The sequence below is a fragment of the Armigeres subalbatus genome, chromosome 2 (assembly GCF_024139115.2).
Source record: "Armigeres subalbatus isolate Guangzhou_Male chromosome 2, GZ_Asu_2, whole genome shotgun sequence".
Lineage (NCBI taxonomy): Eukaryota > Metazoa > Arthropoda > Insecta > Diptera > Culicidae > Armigeres > Armigeres subalbatus.
Window position 1 is genome coordinate 95655176 of NC_085140.1, and position 18282 is coordinate 95673457.

Consider the following 18282-nt stretch of genomic DNA (forward strand, 5'->3'; position numbering starts at 1 on the left):
ATTTTCGGACAAACCATTTTCGACCTGATAACAGTTTCGGATGGACGTTCAAATCAGCTTAATGGAATTTGGCTAGATAACCCTATACCTATTTGGCCCTATACCCAACGCCACCCAGTCGATACAGTCCACCCAGTTTTAGGCAACACATGACACAGTCTCCTTTAAATTCTTAAAACATAGCTGAGCAACTATTTCTATTACTATTACTTTTTGAGCAATCTTTGAGGCCCAAGGTTTTAGTTTGATGGCACACAGGAGCACTGTGTTTCATCAACTAACTGACAAACGCCATAACAACCGGACTAACAACCGTTTCTTTGTTTGACGAAAATCGTGGATACTAGAAATATCACGAAATACTATTGCGAGACGAGTAATATTATCGCAAAGTTTAGAGTTGCTTGCCCCTTGACACAAAACCCATACCACCCATATTATAATTTCTTGGTATTAATTGTTAGAGCAAAATGGTTCTTTAGAATTTAGCCTTCGCCATTGAACATTGAATTATTTTTACAATCGGACATTTAGTTTCAGAGATATTCGTGAAATCTTATGCGCATTAAAAAAAACTAACAAAATTATGTCACATAAATATCTCAGCCGTCTATGATCCGATTTGCACGCTTTCATTTTTATTCAAAAGCTACACGTAAAAAAATAACCTTATATGTTATGGCAAAACACCATTCGAAAATACTTATACTCTTCATTATGCCACTTAATGAATGATCGCATATCAAAAAGCTAATAACATTCATAAGTTAATGAAAAGTATAAGTTTCGGAAAAAACGAAAAAAACGAAAGCATTTGGTCATTGTTATGAAAAGTTGTTCAAATTTTGCGTGGCCATTAAAAAAATCTTTGGGAAGGTCAAAACATACAAACCGTCCTGCAGAATAAATAAGGTTGTCAATCCAAAAAATAACTCACCACATAAAGGTCATTTATTTAGAGGATCTATACTAAAAAGTACTTACTTACTTATGGATCCTGTACAACTCCGGTGGTGCACAGGGCCGACTTGAAAGACCTCCATCCTGAGCGTTGCCCGGCTATCGCTTTAACCTGTTGCCAGGTTAGATTTCGGTCGACTTCTTTTATTTCTTTATTGAGGCTTCGCCGCCATGAGCCTCTGGGTCTGCCTCTGCTGCGATGTCCCGCTGGGTTCCAGTCTAATGCTTGTTCACAGATATCATTTCTGCCCCTACGTAGAGTGTGGCCGACCCAGCCCCACTTCCGATCCCGAATTTCTGTTGCTATCGGCATCTGGGGACAACAACGACGGAGCTCGTTGTTTTAGATCCTGTTGTGAGGTCACCACGCCCGAATTATATACCGCAGGCATCTGTTAATAAAAACAGATTTCGTTAGAGTTAAATTGAAAATTCGTAGTTTGGTGCGTTCACTTATCTGCCTGTTTTTCCAGATATTTCTTAAACTCGCAAAGGCAGCCCTTGCTTTCTTGATCCGTGCGCCTATGTCGATGTTGGTACCGCCGTCTGACGCCATTTGGTTACCAAGATATTGGAAGCTTTCAACATTCTCCACTGGTTGCCCGGCTACTGTGAAACTGGAAGGAATCACCGTGTTTACATCCAACGATTTGTTTGCGCGAGGATTGCAACGTCATCAGCCAATTCGAAGTCGTTTAGGTGCTCCATGGTTATAGGGTGCCATAACAGCCCGCGGTTTGGTTCACGGTCAATCACATCTACCGGAATCTCGTCGATTACGATGAGGAACAGTAACGGTGATAGAATACATCCTTGCCTCACACCAGCTACGACCCGGATAGGGTCGGACAGGACCCCATTGTGCAGCACTCTACACGAAAAGGCCTCGTACTGTGCTTCGATGAGGCCGATGATTTTCTCAGGAACCCCCTTGCGTCTCAGGGCGCCTCACATATTCTCGTGATTGAGACGGTCGAAAGCTTTTTCGTAGTCAATGAATACCAAGTAAAGGGACTCTTGGAATTCGTTGACATGCTCCAGAATGATGCGGAGCGTGACAATATGGTCCATACAGGATCTTCCGGCACGGAATCCGCCCTGCTGCCACCGGAGAGTCGCATCGATCTTCTCCTGAATCCGGGCTAGCATAATTTTGCATAGAACTTTGAGAACGGTTCTCAGCAACATAATGCTTCGCCAGTTATCGCATACATTCAGGTCACCCTTTTTGGGCACCTTCACTAAGATACATTGCATCCAGTCGACCGGGAAAGTTGCCGTGTCCCAGATATTACGAAATAAACGATGCAGTAATTGAGCGGATGTCATGAGGTTCAGCTTTGAGCATCTCGGCTGATATGCGATCGACCCCTATTCGATGTCATGCTTTGGATTGCTGTTTGAATCTTTAGCAGTGATGGAGCTTCGGTATTGACGCGTGTTATACGTCGGATCCTAGGCAGATCATGCCGAGGTGGTAATGCCCTGGCTGGCACTTGAAAAAGTTGTTCAGTAGAGGAGGCGAATGTCCCCGGTTGCGGCGGTCCTCTCTCCTTCGTCGGCCAGAGAGTCTGCCCACGCTCGCTTGTCCTGTCGACATGAGCGTTTCACCTCCTTCTCAAGAGCCGAGTATCGTTGACGGGCTAAGACTTTGACTCCTCTGGTTTTCGATCGCTCTATCGCGACTTTGGCTTCTCTTCGCTCCTCTATCTTCCTCCAGGTCTTATCGGTGATCCATTGTTTTCTCTGGATGCGCAGTTCGCCCAGATTGTTCACGCTGGTGGCGATGAAGGCATTCTTGATGGCGGTCCATTAGTCTTTCACGCTGCCACTTTCCTGAATATCTGCAGCACGCGTCTCCAGTTCTTCAACGAAGGACCGTTTCACCGTGGCATCTTCCGGTCGACGTGTGTTGAATCATCGTCCAACTCTTTCCTCCTGCCGACGAATTCGCGCAATGCGCAGGCGTATTTCGCCGATGAGGAGGTGATGATCAGACGTGATATCGGCACTACGTTCATTCCGTACATCAAGAAGGCTCCGTTTCCATTATCGGCTGATGCAGATGTGGTCGATTTGATTTGTAAAGCCGTGACGGGAGACCCACGTGACCTTGTGAACCGGTCGAGGAGGGAAGAGCGATCCCCCGATCACCATGTCGTTATTACCACAAAATTCTGCGAACAGCTCTCCGTTTTCGCTCATTTCTCCGAGACCATGGCGTCCCATAATGCGCTCATGGTTCGAGTTGTCGGATCCGATCTTCGCATTGAAGTCGCCCAAACAGATCTTGATATCACACTTTGGGATTCTATCTACGACGGCATTGAGTTGACTGTAGAAGTTCTCTTTATCTTGCAGATCGGCAGCATCGGTTCTGGAATGGTTACATCTAAATCTGGCAACGATTATCCTTTCACTTATAGGTTCCCACTTCATAAGTGCAGAGTGTGCCTGAACGCTTAGTAGGAAGCCAACTCCGCGATGCCGGGGAGCGTTTTCACCTCGTAAACCAGAGTATAGCAGAACTTGTCCCGACGGCGTTCTGTGTTCTCCAAAGTTTGGCCAACGGACTTCACTCAGTCCCAGGATCTCAAGCTTCATGTGGCGTGCCTCATTGGCAAGTTGTGCTAATTTACCCTGCTGGGCTAGGGTTAAAACGTTCCATGTTCCTATTCGTGTCCGTTGTTTCGCGCTAAGAGTCGTCGCCGTAAAATCAGTCCGTATTCTTTCATTATCGGATTCTCGAACAAATTGATGTTTCGGGTACAGTAGGTTGTTGGCCCAAGGTTCCCTATCCACCGGGATGGGGCTGCCATCTTAGGTATAGCTTCCGGGGAATAGCATTTCATACTCAGCCGCTGGATGCCAGAACAGACGCTATTGCAGCCGCACCTCCTTGGCGAACAGACGCTCGATCAGTCGGGTCAAATTTGTTCAAAGTCCCACCCAACACCAGGATTAGGCTAGTGCGCTTTGAGCGGCACACGGTCGCTTTGATAGGGCCTGCTGGGGACACATGCAGCTTTTTATAGAAGTTCAACAGAGCCCACTGTCGAACCCCACCACATCTTAGGCAGACCCCACATGACGCACCCTCTCACTCTATCTGATTTCAGAAGGACAACAGTACCTAGGGTACACTACCAGTTATATACGCAACCCTTAGCTGGTGGTCAATTGTCATCGGAAGACCCGTGGAAGCGTGAGTATTGGAACTTGTGAGGACCAGAGCTATGTTATGCGCCCCTTCCTGGATGTCAACTTACCATTTCGTAGCCCAAATAAAAAATACGCTAGAACAAAACTACTTTAGTTCTCGGTAAAACAGGGGGTGATCAAGTCTCCCCACCTTCCCCTACAGATTGGTATATGTTGAGGTGGTCGGGGGCACCACAAGTTTTGTACAGTTTGAGTCGTTTTTCTTTTCCCTCTGCCATCAGAAACACAAATTTAGCGCTACATTTTGGTGCCTTCCACGACTAGAACAGAGCATTAGTGATTAATCATAGATTTAATCATGATTAATGAATAATGGGTGTTTTAATCATTATTCATTAATCATAATCATACAAAAAATACGATTCAATCATTAATCACTAATCGTTAATCATAGAATTTTACATTTAATCATTAATCACTAATCATATTCATAATTATTTTGAGTTTATTCATTAATCATCAATTTTAATCATTGCATACATCGCTGTTATTCATTAATATTTAATCATAATCATATAATTTTTATACCTTTTAATAAACCAATTTGAAATAAAGGTTACTTGCTTTTTGATCACTATGCAAATCATTCAATTTGATTATTCATAATCATTAATCATTAATCATATCGATCATTAATCATTAATCATACACATATTGTGTCAACATTTAATCATGATTGGTAATCGTTAATCACACTCCAAACGTTTTATTCATTAATCATAATCGTTATTCATTGTCAAAAATTAATTTAATCGTTAATCATAATCATTAATCATTGTCAAAAACGAATAAATCATTATTCATAATCTTTAATCATAGAGTTGAATGATTTAATCATAACAAATTTAATCATTCACTGGAAGCGTTATTCATTAACGCTCTGGACTAGAGATACCTGATGCCAACGGTTTCCTTAATTCAACTTTAAGCAACCCCTTCAAACGGTTATTGCTCACGCTAAATCCCTTAAAGAGCTACACCGTGTACATTATAGCAGTGATTAATCAATTTCTATCTTTGTCGCAAATATCTAATGCTTTTCGTCGCCGGTACCTATTGAGCAATTGGCTGTGTTATCTCAGCAAATGATATAATTCCTATCGAGTATATGAATTAAAACTGTTTACGATCCAAACCCTTAATGCAACTTGTGTTTTTTCCACAGATATTTTATATATTTAAAATAGATTCACAACCTTGTCAGTTTCGGCAGCGCTTTAAAATTAATTATAAATATTGGTCGACATTTGTTTATAGGCGATTTGGTTTTCGGGAACTTTATATGAACTCTTTCTTTTTTTCGGTTCTACTTTACATAGGAATAAGCTAAAATTACACAAGAGTAAGTAGGATACTTTCCTGCTTTCTTCAAAGGATGTTTATGAAACAGTTTATGGTTTACTATTTAACATATATATCTTATTTTGTCATAATTACATCGCGTGGGATTGGCCTCCTTCATTTTTGCTTTTGTTGATAACATATGCGCTTTACCCAAAAATAAAATTATCAATCGCCGACTTTGAGCGGTTGATTGTTTATCCTCGCGATTGTTGAACAATTAAACACCGATTCTAAAATATCAGGTTAGAAAATGCTAAAACTACTGTACAGTCAACTCTCCACATCTCGATGTTCTATATTTCGATATCTCTCCCTATGTCGATGGTTTCCACGCTTCAAACCACATAAATTTTTGTTTTCTACATCTGGATAATCTCCCTATCTTGATATCTCTTTATCTCGATGAGTTCTATTCTTATTTTGTTCAAAATTATCTCTAGACTTTATAATCGATTTCAAATTTTTCGGCCCCTTTCCTCGTTTGTCGGGTGAAGATCACTGCGTCCAGATTTTAGGACTATTGTGATATACCCTTTTGCTGTGAAATACGCAAGTTATCTCAGTAACATGTTTGTCACTGAGATACCTTGGTATCGACTGAACTCAAGACCATCTATTATTGATGAATAGAGATCCTGAGTTACAGTATGTGACTCCCCCATTCTGGCGAGACTAGCTTTATGAAGCCAACCACGTCCTTGGGGGATAAGATCCATATGTCAGCAGGCCCTAAAAAGGGCTTGCTGAGAACTTTGAACCTACGTTGGGTGAGTGCACTGCAATAGCAGAGGATGTGTTCTGATGTTTCTCTCTCCTCGTCACAGAAGCGGCAATTTGAGGTTTGGATTGCTCCGATCTTTTGTAGATGGTATCCGCAGGGGCAGTTTCCAGTTATTAGACCGGTGTAGATGTTGAGATCCCTTTGTTGAGACCTAATAGTTGTTGGGTTTTCTTGGGGTTAATCGTTACGAGCCTTTTGGATTGGCTCGTATGGGGAAGTGCATTCCAGTTTGATGTGATTTGACTGACCATATATTTGTTCAGTTCCATTTTTACAGAGCAGTCTGAGATCCCGCAGAAGGGCTCAGGGCCAATGAACCTTTCATTAGATCCATTCCTGGCTAGCTCATCAGCAATCTCGTTTCCCTCTAGACCCGTATGTCCTGGGATCCAATATAGGTAGACTCGATTGCGTATGGATAAGTTTTCAAAGCCAGAATGCATTCCCACACTAGCTTTGAGTTACAAGTGTAGTTATTAAGCGACTTAAGTGCCGCTTGGCTGTCAGAGAAAATACATATTTTGCAAATCTATACTTTCTCCTCAGGCATAATAACACGCATTCTAATATTGCATATATTTCCGCCTGAAATACTGTGGGCCACTGTCCTAAGTGGACAGAAATTTTTGTTGTAGGGCCATAGATTCCGGATCCTGTCAGATTATTCATTTTCGAACCATCTGTGAAGAAATTTATAGAGCCTGTTGGAACGCTGGGTCCACCTCCTTCCCACTCCTGGCGGGAAGGAATGAACACATCGTAAGGTAAGTCATAATTGACTACCGTTTCCATCCAGTCACTACAAATTCCTATTGCGGGATTTATGGCAAATTCATTTAATATGCTGAGGTGACCCGTAAGGTCTCCCGACAGCAGTGTTTTTGTTCTCTTTAACCTTAGAGCACTTTTTTCCGCTTCCAGCTTTATGAATTGATCTAACCGAGGCAGGTGAAGCATTGCGTCTAGGGCCAAAGTGGGTGTACTACGAACTGCACCAGTGATGGCTATGCAAGCGGTGCGTTGGATTTTGTTGAGCTTAGCCCTTGCAGCAGCCTCATTAGTTTTAGGCCACCAGACAAGGGAAGCGTAAGTTGTCCTGGGACGGACAATGGTTTTATATATCCACATGATCATACTTGGTTTTAGGCCCCATCTTTTACCAAGGGTTATTGAACAAACCCAAAGTGTATTGAGACCTTTCTGCACAACTGATTGGAGATGAGAGTTCCAATTGAGCTTTGCGTCGAGTATGACACCTAGATATTTTACTTCACTTGAATAAACTAATTGTGTTTGATTCAAGAAAAGGGGTTTCAGTTGTACCTTTCTCCGTTTGGTGAAAGGGATAATGGAAGTTTTTGTAGGATTTATGCCTAGTTGATACTTTTGACACCAGGAAAAAGTGTGATTTAGGGCAGATTGCATTCTTTCCACGATAACACTTTCGAATTTGCCTCGTACAATAATGACAACGTCATCAACATATCCAACCACTTCGAAGCCTCTTCTCTCTAAGCTGTCTAGAAGCTCATCCACCACCAGTGACCACAACAAAGGAGAAAGCACTCCGCCTTGCGGACACCCCCTTGTTGCTTTAACAGTGATGTATGAACCGCTAAGCTCAGAGGAGATTTTCCGATTAGCTAGCATAGCATGTACCCAGGTAACAATGCATGGGTCGAATTTTCTCCTCAACATTGCTGACCCTATAGACGAATAAGAAGCGTTATCGAATGCGCCCTCAATATCAAGGAATGCTACAAGAGCAATTTCTTTTGCATTAAGTGTTTTTTCGATTTTTTGAACTACCGTATGTAGTGCCGAGATCGTAGATTTTCCACTTTGATAAGCGAATTGGTTTTTTGACAAAGGCATTGCTTTCATAAATTTGTGATTTATGTACTCGCATAGTACCTTTTCCATAATTTTGAGCATTACAGAGGTTAAACTTATCGGCCTGAATGCTTTGGGGTTGGTTTTATCTCTCTTGCCTGCCTTCGGAATGAAGACAGCCCGGATTTGACGCCAATCGTTAGGTATGTGCCCCAAAATCAGACTCGCCTTAAAAATCTCAACCAAGGGTGGAACCAGTGTTTTCTCCTCTTTTGGATCAACGCTGGGAATATTCCATCCATGCCAGGAGACTTAAATGGCTCGAAAGATCTCACAGCCCTCTCAACCCTGGCCCGAGTGAAAGCTTCCTTTGCAACCTTTATTGCGTCTTTTTTAGATCCAGAAACCCATGATTGGATCTCTTGTGGATCTGAGACAGCAATTCCAGTGCCTTGGTCGCCGATGCTCGACTCAGGGATTGAATAAGGGAAGTGGATCTTTAACAATTCGCTCAGTGTATCGCTAGGCTCTACAGTGAGCGAACCATCCGTCTTTCTGAGGCTACCCACACCATTGGAGTGGTCTTTTGAAAGAGTTTTTTGGAGTCTGGCCACTACGGGTGTATTCTCTATGCTTTCACACATTAGAATCCACGATTTCCGTTTGGCTGACCTTATTTCTTTGTTGTAGTTCGTCAGGGCCTTTCTGTATAGGCTCCAATCGCCGGTTCGCTTAGCACGGTTGAACTCCCTACGCGCAGTTTTCCTAAGCTTCTCAAGAGTTCTTTCGACCCCTTAACTAGTACAATTGTTCTATTTCTCATACGGTGATTCTTGATTTTGGCGCCCCCTGAAGGCTGACGTCCTTAGCGAGGGCCAACCCGGCCAACCGTACGCTACGGCGCTGAATACAATGCAATGAATCAGATACAATGGTTGGTTTTCTACCCACCGCTGCCGTATCCAGGCGCTAACGTATATGTAAAAATAGCCAGCATAAGCTAACCACCTGAAGTTTGTATGGCAAAAGACATCTAACGCAGGTTCTTTCAACAGCAGGAACTTTTCACGAAAATCTATTTAGTACCAGTTATGTAGGAAAGTGTCTGCTACTACCTACAACTACTAAATATTTTTTCGATTAAAGTGATTATTTTCGAGATATTAAACTTTATATGCCTTTCGTTATACTGATTTCCGAAAGTTAACTCCTAGTGTGCCGCTCAAAGTAGGCGATTCATTATAAAGAATTTTCTGTTGCGAAGAATACACAGCAGCAACTCAAAAGGTCCTTTCCGTGGATATTCCGAACTTTTTTCTTATAGAAATTTGACAGAATTTCTTGTGAAAATCCTTGTGAAAATTCGGACAAATTTTACGATAAAATTTCAAAAAAAAAAATCTCGAAACTTCAAAGTAGTTCCTGTGGAAAATTCGAAAATAAGTCTAGCTCACTTTTTCGACACTTACCCTTATACGATTTGCTCGCAACAAGTTCCATTCGGCGTAGAATCATGTCCCATTGTTTCCTATTGAAAATTGGCCGGATTAGAAGTAATGACCACAAGATCACTGTTTATACTAAAAATGAGTAAAAAAGTTTAGTTCACTTTTCAAGCACTTAGGGGAAGAGGCCCCAAAACGCCCCCGGGGCAAAACGACTTTCTGGTATTCACTTATATTTACCATGTTTGATATACATGGTGTCTGCAAATTATCCGTACAGATTTTGATCATTTTGATAGTTTGCTTCTACAAATCAAAAACAAACAATAATGGACTGAATCGGTAGCTAGTGAGCTAATTCCCGTCGTAGTAGGTAGTGCTTGGTTTTTAAATCTAATTTATGCGCCAGCCCAACTACTTACTCTAACTAAGTTGTATGTAACACGTATTTTAGAGTTCCTAGTTTTCATTGTGTTCTATTAGCGCATTGAACAAATCATAGTTTATTGAGAATCGGCAATTAAAAATACCCTTCAAATTTTTCAAATTTGTCTTATGAAAATCTGTTTACGTCCATGAGAATTTTCATTCGTCCAGTCTGAAACTTCATGGATTGCTGTCAAATAAATCTGTTGGTATTGGTGCGCGATTTCTACAAGTACACCAAATTAGTTTTTTATGAGGTATCATACCGTGTCAAATAAAAATAACATAAATTCAATTAATATTGGCCTGTTCTGAATATGATATGTTTACATTGTGGAACATTGAATAGAATATGTGTACGGAGTTCGCGGCTATCCAAGAAATACCTGAAGTGGAGGTCTTCAGATCTACACGCGTAACCAATGATCTACAGGCCTGTTTTGTAAATGTAATGTTTCCATTGTAGTATATTGTGGTACATATGATAGAATCTGCGTATGGAAGATCTTCACGGTTATCCAAGAAATCCCTGAAGTGAAGGCCTTCAGGTCTACACGCGTAACCAATGATCTACAGGCCTGTTTTGTTGATGTAATGTACCCATTGTAGTACATATAACAGAATCTGCGTATCGAAGACGTTCGCGGATATCCAAGAAATACCGGAAGTGAAGGTCTTCAGATCTACACGCGCAACCAATGATCTACAGGCCTATTTTGTAAATTTAATGTACCCATTGTAGTACATATAACAGAATCTGCGTATGGAAGGCGTTCGCGGTTATCCAAGAAATACCAGAAGTGGAGGCCTTCAGATCTACACGCGTAACCAATGAACTACAGGCTTTTTTTGTAAATGTAATATACCCATTGTGGTACATATGATAGAATCTGCGTATGGAAGATCTTCACGGTTATCCAAGAAATCCCTGAAGTGAAGGCCTTCAGGTCTACACGCGTAACCAATGATCTACAGGCCTGCTTTGTTAATGTAATGTACCCATTGCAGTACATTTAACTGAATTTGCGTATGGAAGACGTTCGCGGTTATCCAAGAAATACCGGAAGTGGAGGCCTTCAGATCTACACCCGTAACCAATGATCTACAGGCCTGTTTTGTAAATGTAATATATCCATTGTGGTACATATGATAGAATCTGCGTATGGAAGATCTTCACGGTTATCCAAGAAATCCCTGAAGTGAAGGCCTTTAGGTTTACACGCGTAAGCAATGATCTACAGCCCTTGTAATATATCCATTGTGGTTCATATGATAGAATCTGCGTATGGAAGACGTTCGCGGTTATCAAAGAAATACCGGAAGTGAATCAGCTACGCGTGTAGATCGAAAGGCCTTACTCCAGGGATTTCTTGGATGACCATGAACATATGCAGTGAATGCATTCTGGTCTTTGTACTACAGAGAGCATGTACCATATTTGAAACCGGAAAATTGATCTTCTGTTACGCGTGTAGATCGAAAGGCCTTACTCCAGGGATTTCTTGGATGACCAAGAACATATGCTGTGAACGCATTCTGTTCTTTGTACTACAGAGAGCATGTACCATATTTGAAACCGGAAAAGTGATCTTCAGTTACACGTGTAGATCGAAAGGCCTTACTCCAGGGATTTCTTGGATGACCAAGAACATATGCAGTGAACGCATTCTGTTTTTTGTACTACAGAGAGCATGTACCATATTTGAAACCGGAAAATTGATCTTCAGTTACGCGTGTAGATCAAAAGGCCTTACTCCAGGGATTTATTGGATGACCAAGAACATATGCTGTGAACGCATTCTGTTCTTTGTACTACAGAGAGCATGTACCATATTTGAAACCGGAAAATCGATCTTCAGTTACACGTGTAGATCGAAAGGCCTTACTCCAGGGATTTCTTGGATGACCAAGAACATATGCAGTGAACGCATTCTGTTCTTTGTACTACAGAGAGCATGTACCATATTTGAAACCGGAAAATTGATCTTCAGTTACGCGTGTAGTACGGAAGGCCTTACTTCAGGGATTTCTTGGATGACCAAGAACATATGCAGTGAACGCATTCTGTTCTTTGTACTACAGAGAGCATGAACCATATTTGAAACCGGAAAATTGATCTTCAGTTACACGTGTAGATCGAAAGGCCTTACTCCAGGGATTTCTTGGATGACCAAGAACATATGCAGTGAACGCATTCTGTTTTTTGTACTACAGAGAGCATGTACCATATTTGAAACCGGAAAATTGATCTTCAGTTACGCGTGTAGATCGAAAGGCCATACTCCAGGGATTTATTGGATGTCCAAGAACATATCCTGTGAACGCATTCTGTTCTTTGTACTACAGAGAGCATGTACCATATTTGAAACCGGAAAAGTGATCTTCAGTTACACGTGTAGATCGAAAGGCCTTACTCCAGGGATTTCTTGGATGACCAAGAACATATGCAGTGAAAGCATTCTGTTCTTTGTACTACAGAGAGCATGTACCATATTTGAAACCGGAAAATTGATCTTCAATTACGCGTGTAGATCGGAAGGCCTTACTCCAGGGATTTCTTGGATGACCAAGAACATATGTAATGAACGCATTCTGTTCTTTGTACTACAGAGAGCATGTACCATATTTGAAACCAAAAAAGTGATCTTCAGTTACACGTGTAGATCGAAAGGCCTTACTCCAGGGATTTCTTGGATGACCAAGAGCAAATGCAGTGAACGCATTCTGTTTTTGTACTACAGAGAGCATGTACCATATTTGAAACCGGAAAATTGATCTTCAGTTACGCGTGTAGATCGAAAGGCCTTACTCAGGGATTTATTGGATGACCAAGAACATATGCTGTGAACGCATTCTGTTCTTTGTACTACAGAGAGCATGCACCATATTTGAAACCGGAAAAGTGATCTTCAGTCACACGTGTAGATCGAAAGGCCTTACTCCAGGGATTTCTTGGATGACCAAGAACATATGCAGTGAACGCATTCTGTTCTTTGTACTACAGAGAGCATGTACCATATTTGAAACCGGAAAATTGATCTTCAGTTACGCGTGTAGATCAAAAGGCCTTACTCCAGGGATTTATTGGATGACCAAGAACATATGCTGTGAACGCATTCTGTTCTTTGTACTACAGAGAGCATGTACCATATTTGAAACCGGAAAATCGATCTTCAGTTACACGTGTAGATCGAAAGGCCTTACTCCAGGGATTTCTTGGATGACCAAGAACATATGCAGTGAACGCATTCTGTTCTTTGTACTACAGAGAGCATGTACCATATTTGAAACCGGAAAATTGATCTTCAGTTACGCGTGTAGTACGGAAGGCCTTACTTCAGGGATTTCTTGGATGACCAAGAACATATGCAGTGAACGCATTCTGTTCTTTGTACTACAGAGAGCATGTACCATATTTGAAACCGGAAAATTGATCTTCAGTTACACGTGTAGATCGAAAGGCCTTACTCCAGGGATTTCTTGGATGACCAAGAACATATGCAGTGAACGCATTCTGTTCTTTGTACTACAGAGAGCATGTACCATATTTGAAACCGGAAAATTGATCTTCAGTTACGCGTGTAGATCGAAAGGCCTTACTCCAGGGATTTATTGGATGACCAAGAACATATGCTGTGAACGCATTCTGTTCTTTGTACTACAGAGAGCATGTACCATATTTGAAACCGGAAAAGTGATCTTCAGTTACACGTGTAGATCGAAAGGCCTTACTCCAGGGATTTCTTGGATGACCAAGAACATATGCAGTGAACGCATTCTGTTCTTTGTACTACAGAGAGCATGTACCATATTTGAAACCGGAAAATTGATCTTCAGTTACGCGTGTAGATCGAAAGGCCTTACTCCAGGGATTTCTTGGATGACCAAGAACATATGCAGTGAACGCATTCTGTTCTTTGTACTACAGAGAGCATGTACCATATTTGAAACCGGAAAATTGATCTTCAGTTACGTGTAGATCGAAAGGCCTTACTCCAGGGATTTCTTGGATGACCAAGAACATATGCAGTGAACGCATTCTGTTCTTTGTACTACAGAGAGCATGTACCATATTTGAAACCGGAAAATTGATCTTCAGTTACGCGTGTAGATCGAAAGGCCTTACTCCAGGGATTTCTTGGATGACCAAGAACATATGCTGTGAACGCATTCTGTTCTTTGTACTACAGAGAGCATGTACCATATTTGAAACCGGAAAAGTGATCTTCAGTTACACGTGTAGATCGAAAGGCCTTACTCCAGGGATTTCTTGGATGACCAAGAACAAATGCAGTGAACGCATTCTGTTCTTTGTACTACAGAGAGCATGTACCATATTTGAAACCGGAAAATTGATCATCTACGTTTTCTTTCTCTGTACAACGAGGAGCATGTACCATACTTAAAACAGGACTGCAAATCTTTGTTCCTGAGCTCAAGCCATTTCTTGGACAACTGGACGACTTATCTGTGACTTTATGCAGAATAACTATCATTTCGGTCCATTTTGAAAGTCAAACTTAAAAGTTTATTTTCGGTTCCAGTTAACAAAAATTTCCTTTTGCAATCCCATTTCGACCGCATAAAAATGGTTTCGATTGTGCTGCCATTCAGTTAAATGCCTCAGTCTGTCAAACAACTAACACACATGCTTAACATGTACGTGGGTAGTGCTGCCAACAGATTTCTGTTATGAAATTAGGGTAAAATGCCCAATAGTGGACCCCCTAGTAGCGGAATTTTGCTCTTCCTGTCATAAGGCTTCATAATTTTCAACATATTAACTCTGCTTGATATCTAACAACAAGCTCTGCATCCCCTCTTCACGATACATACATAAAACACCCAAATACACGAAGTTATTCGTTGAAATTAACATTTTAAAGTCTCACTGAATTCGCCCTATAGTAGACCCCCTGGGGGTCCATAATGGGAAATTGCTTCCCTATAGTCGACACTTCATTTGATTTTCATGTCCCGTTTCGGGACGTTCTTCTTCCCTATTATGGACCCCCCAAAATATTCCTATAATGGACACTCTCGTGTTTATTTTTTATAGAATTATAAAATTCTAATTTAACTTTCCATAGCATTTCCAATGCATGTAATCAAATCATAGGACTGTAAGGTAGATTCTCCCGATGGAGTTTCATGGCAACATGTTTACATTGTGCAGTAATAATGCAAAAATGGCTGGAGGGTCCACTATTGGTTGAGGGTCCACTATTGGACACTTTACCCTATTTCTCCTGTTTCAAACTTTTGGAATAGTGGAAAATTTTAGTGTGAATGACGAGTGTATATGAAAATTTTTTATTTGGAAGACTTTTCTTTTATTACACTAGCGGAAAATAATTGAAAACCCCACTTTTATTGACTGCATGATGTATTATCAGATGTGTAACATGAGATTATTTCAGTTCAAACCACCAGTTTGGCAACGCGTTTTTCGACTACAAACAAGGCGACGAAGAAAATAAATTTCAAACGCTCTAAAGTTTAAAAAAAAACAGATCATTTGAACGCCTTCCGGCATTTATTTTGCATTTATTATTCACTTGAGCAATAAACATTGCTTTTATTTAGTGCGCAGTGAGAAATTTATGTGAAAAAGTGCGGTGAAAATCAGTGAATTACGTTGATTTTGGTGACGGTGTTGCGCGTCTTCTACAGCAGTGAACGAACTGGATTTTCCTTCGTCCCACGGATAACGTAGGAAATTATGCAAAAGTCACAGCCGCAAAGTTAAATTTAACTGTATTTCAATTAAGTAACACCGGAATGTAATTTAAATGAGTGCAGATCGTAGTGTACACTTTTTTCTATCTCGCCAGATGATTAGTTCATTATTTTAGTTTACGATTCGCGAGTATTTCGTGATTTAGAATTTGATATGACGAATGCTGGCGCCATGGACGAATTAGCGCATAACCCTATATGGGCATAACAACTCAGCAGGCTGTAACAGATGTATATTAGACCTCTTCATGTTTTCAAAAAGTATCAAAAATTCAACCGGTCAGCCCAGAATCACAATTCTTATGCTAAAATAAGTCTCCTGTCAAATTTTTAGCTAAAGGCTACCTTACACCTCGGGAAAATTTTCCGCCGGATTTTGGTCCCCGTGCATTTTAAATGGACCCGGGATTTTGATTTTCCGTGCCCAAATCCCGAAAACATCGCATATACAAAAATACATGGGGAAAAAATCCGCGGATCAAATTCCCGAGGTGTGAGGCTACCTTAATTCGGATAAAATTTCGAGGTGGCTCAAGTCGATTTAGTGTTTTTGGGCTATTTTCAATATTGAAAAAAATCTAACAGGAGATATAAACGTTGAAAACTATCGCAACAACTCCTATACGGAAGCTTTTGGTGTGCTCTACAAGTCTTGTGAACATTGCGATTCGTTCCATTCACATTTTGTCCATGTTAAAGTGATTTTCAAGCTTTTAAGTGCATAAAAATACTGTTTCCCCCAAAAGTCGTTGTTCTACAAAATTCTTGAGTTTATGACAAATGATTGTTAATTTATTATTTTATAGTTCCTCTTTTTTCCCTGGAAAAAATGATATAATTGCCCATGTGCGATTTACCGTTAAATTCTTAAAAATCAGAAGCTAAACATTTGTCATAAATTTGCACGCTGAGATTTCTTCAAACAAGTTGTTCAAACAAAGAAGCTTCGATTTCACTTGTTACTAAGATGCACTCAATGTTAAAAGCATGCAGACATATGATGAAATTAACAAAATTTGGAAGTCGTTTGTTGTTAGCATCAAATATCATATGATTTAATTTATGTTTTGTTCGAACAACTTGCTTGAAGAAATCTTAACGTGCAAATTTATGACAAAGGTTCAGCTTCTGATATTTAAAAATTTAACGGTAAATCGCACATGGGCAATAACATTACTTAAATTTCCAGCGAAAACAGAGGAATAATAATATAATAAATTAACAATCATTTGTCATAAACTCAAGAATTTTGTAGAACAACGACTTTTGGGTAAAACAGTATTTTTATGCACTTAAAAGCTTGAAAATCACTTTAACATGGACAAAACGTGAACGGAACGAATCGCAATGTTCACAAGACTTGTAGAGCACACCAAAATCTTCCGTATAGAGGTTGTTGCGATAGTTTTCGACGTTTATATCATTTGTTAGATTGTTTCCAAAATTGAAAATAGCCCAAAAACACTAAATCGACTTGAGCCACCTCGAAATTTTATCCGAATTAGCTAAAAATTTGACAGGAGACTTATTTTAGCAGAAGAGATTCTGGGCTGACCGGTTGAATTTTTGATACTTTTTGAAAACATGAAGAGGTCTAATGTATATTCTGTGAACACGTCATTTCATGTATGAAAAAAATCTTTGTGGATGCTTTTTTTCCGGTTTTCCGAACAAAAAGGAATTGCCTACCTACTCACCCGATTTGGATTGAATTTATTATTCGGTATGGTCTGTCTTGAAATCACTTACTTGAAATCACAGCCTACTATCTTGAAATCAACAGCCATCAAAACACCGAACATATTATCGAGACATTTGAAATCATGTCACAATCGTCAAAAATGTGTGAAAAGTATCTGTATAGAAACGTGCGGCCATCGTGATTTTTTTCCTACACGATCGAAGGCATACAACTCAGGATACAGGGGTCATTTTAATGTGAACAAATTCAGCTTGGCTTATGTAGTCCTATTATAATAACATGCAATGCATGCTGGTTCTTTAATTTATTCCAAAAAATATTTACAAACCTGTCTTGGTGTACGGATAATTCGCAGACACCCTGTAGCCTTAATAAAACTAAATGTGAAATTATGTAGGTTAGGCGAAAAAAATGTCAAAATAATAGATAGGAATGTATTGTAATTTTGATGAAACATCTAACATTTCGGCGAGGCAAAACGCCCTAGTGGAACTATCCTACAATGTACTCGAGTTTCCACGCACTGTCCATACCAGAATGCTGATGTGCCGACGAGTGGTACGTGTTCCCTAAGAGCTACTGGCTAAAAGGCGTTTTGCCTCATGAGTTTTCCGGCAACGAAATATCGCCACTTTTTTGAAATGTGAATACAGTCGCCTCTCCACATCTCGATATTGAAGGGACCATCGAGATAAGGAGAGATCGAGGAATGGAAGGAAAATTGAAATGGGTACTAGATCCAAAAAAGCTCGTTGCTATGAAAAACGACAACAAAACAAATGTCGTTTCCTGTTGTTGATGTGTTTGTTATTGTCCAAAGATGGTCTAGT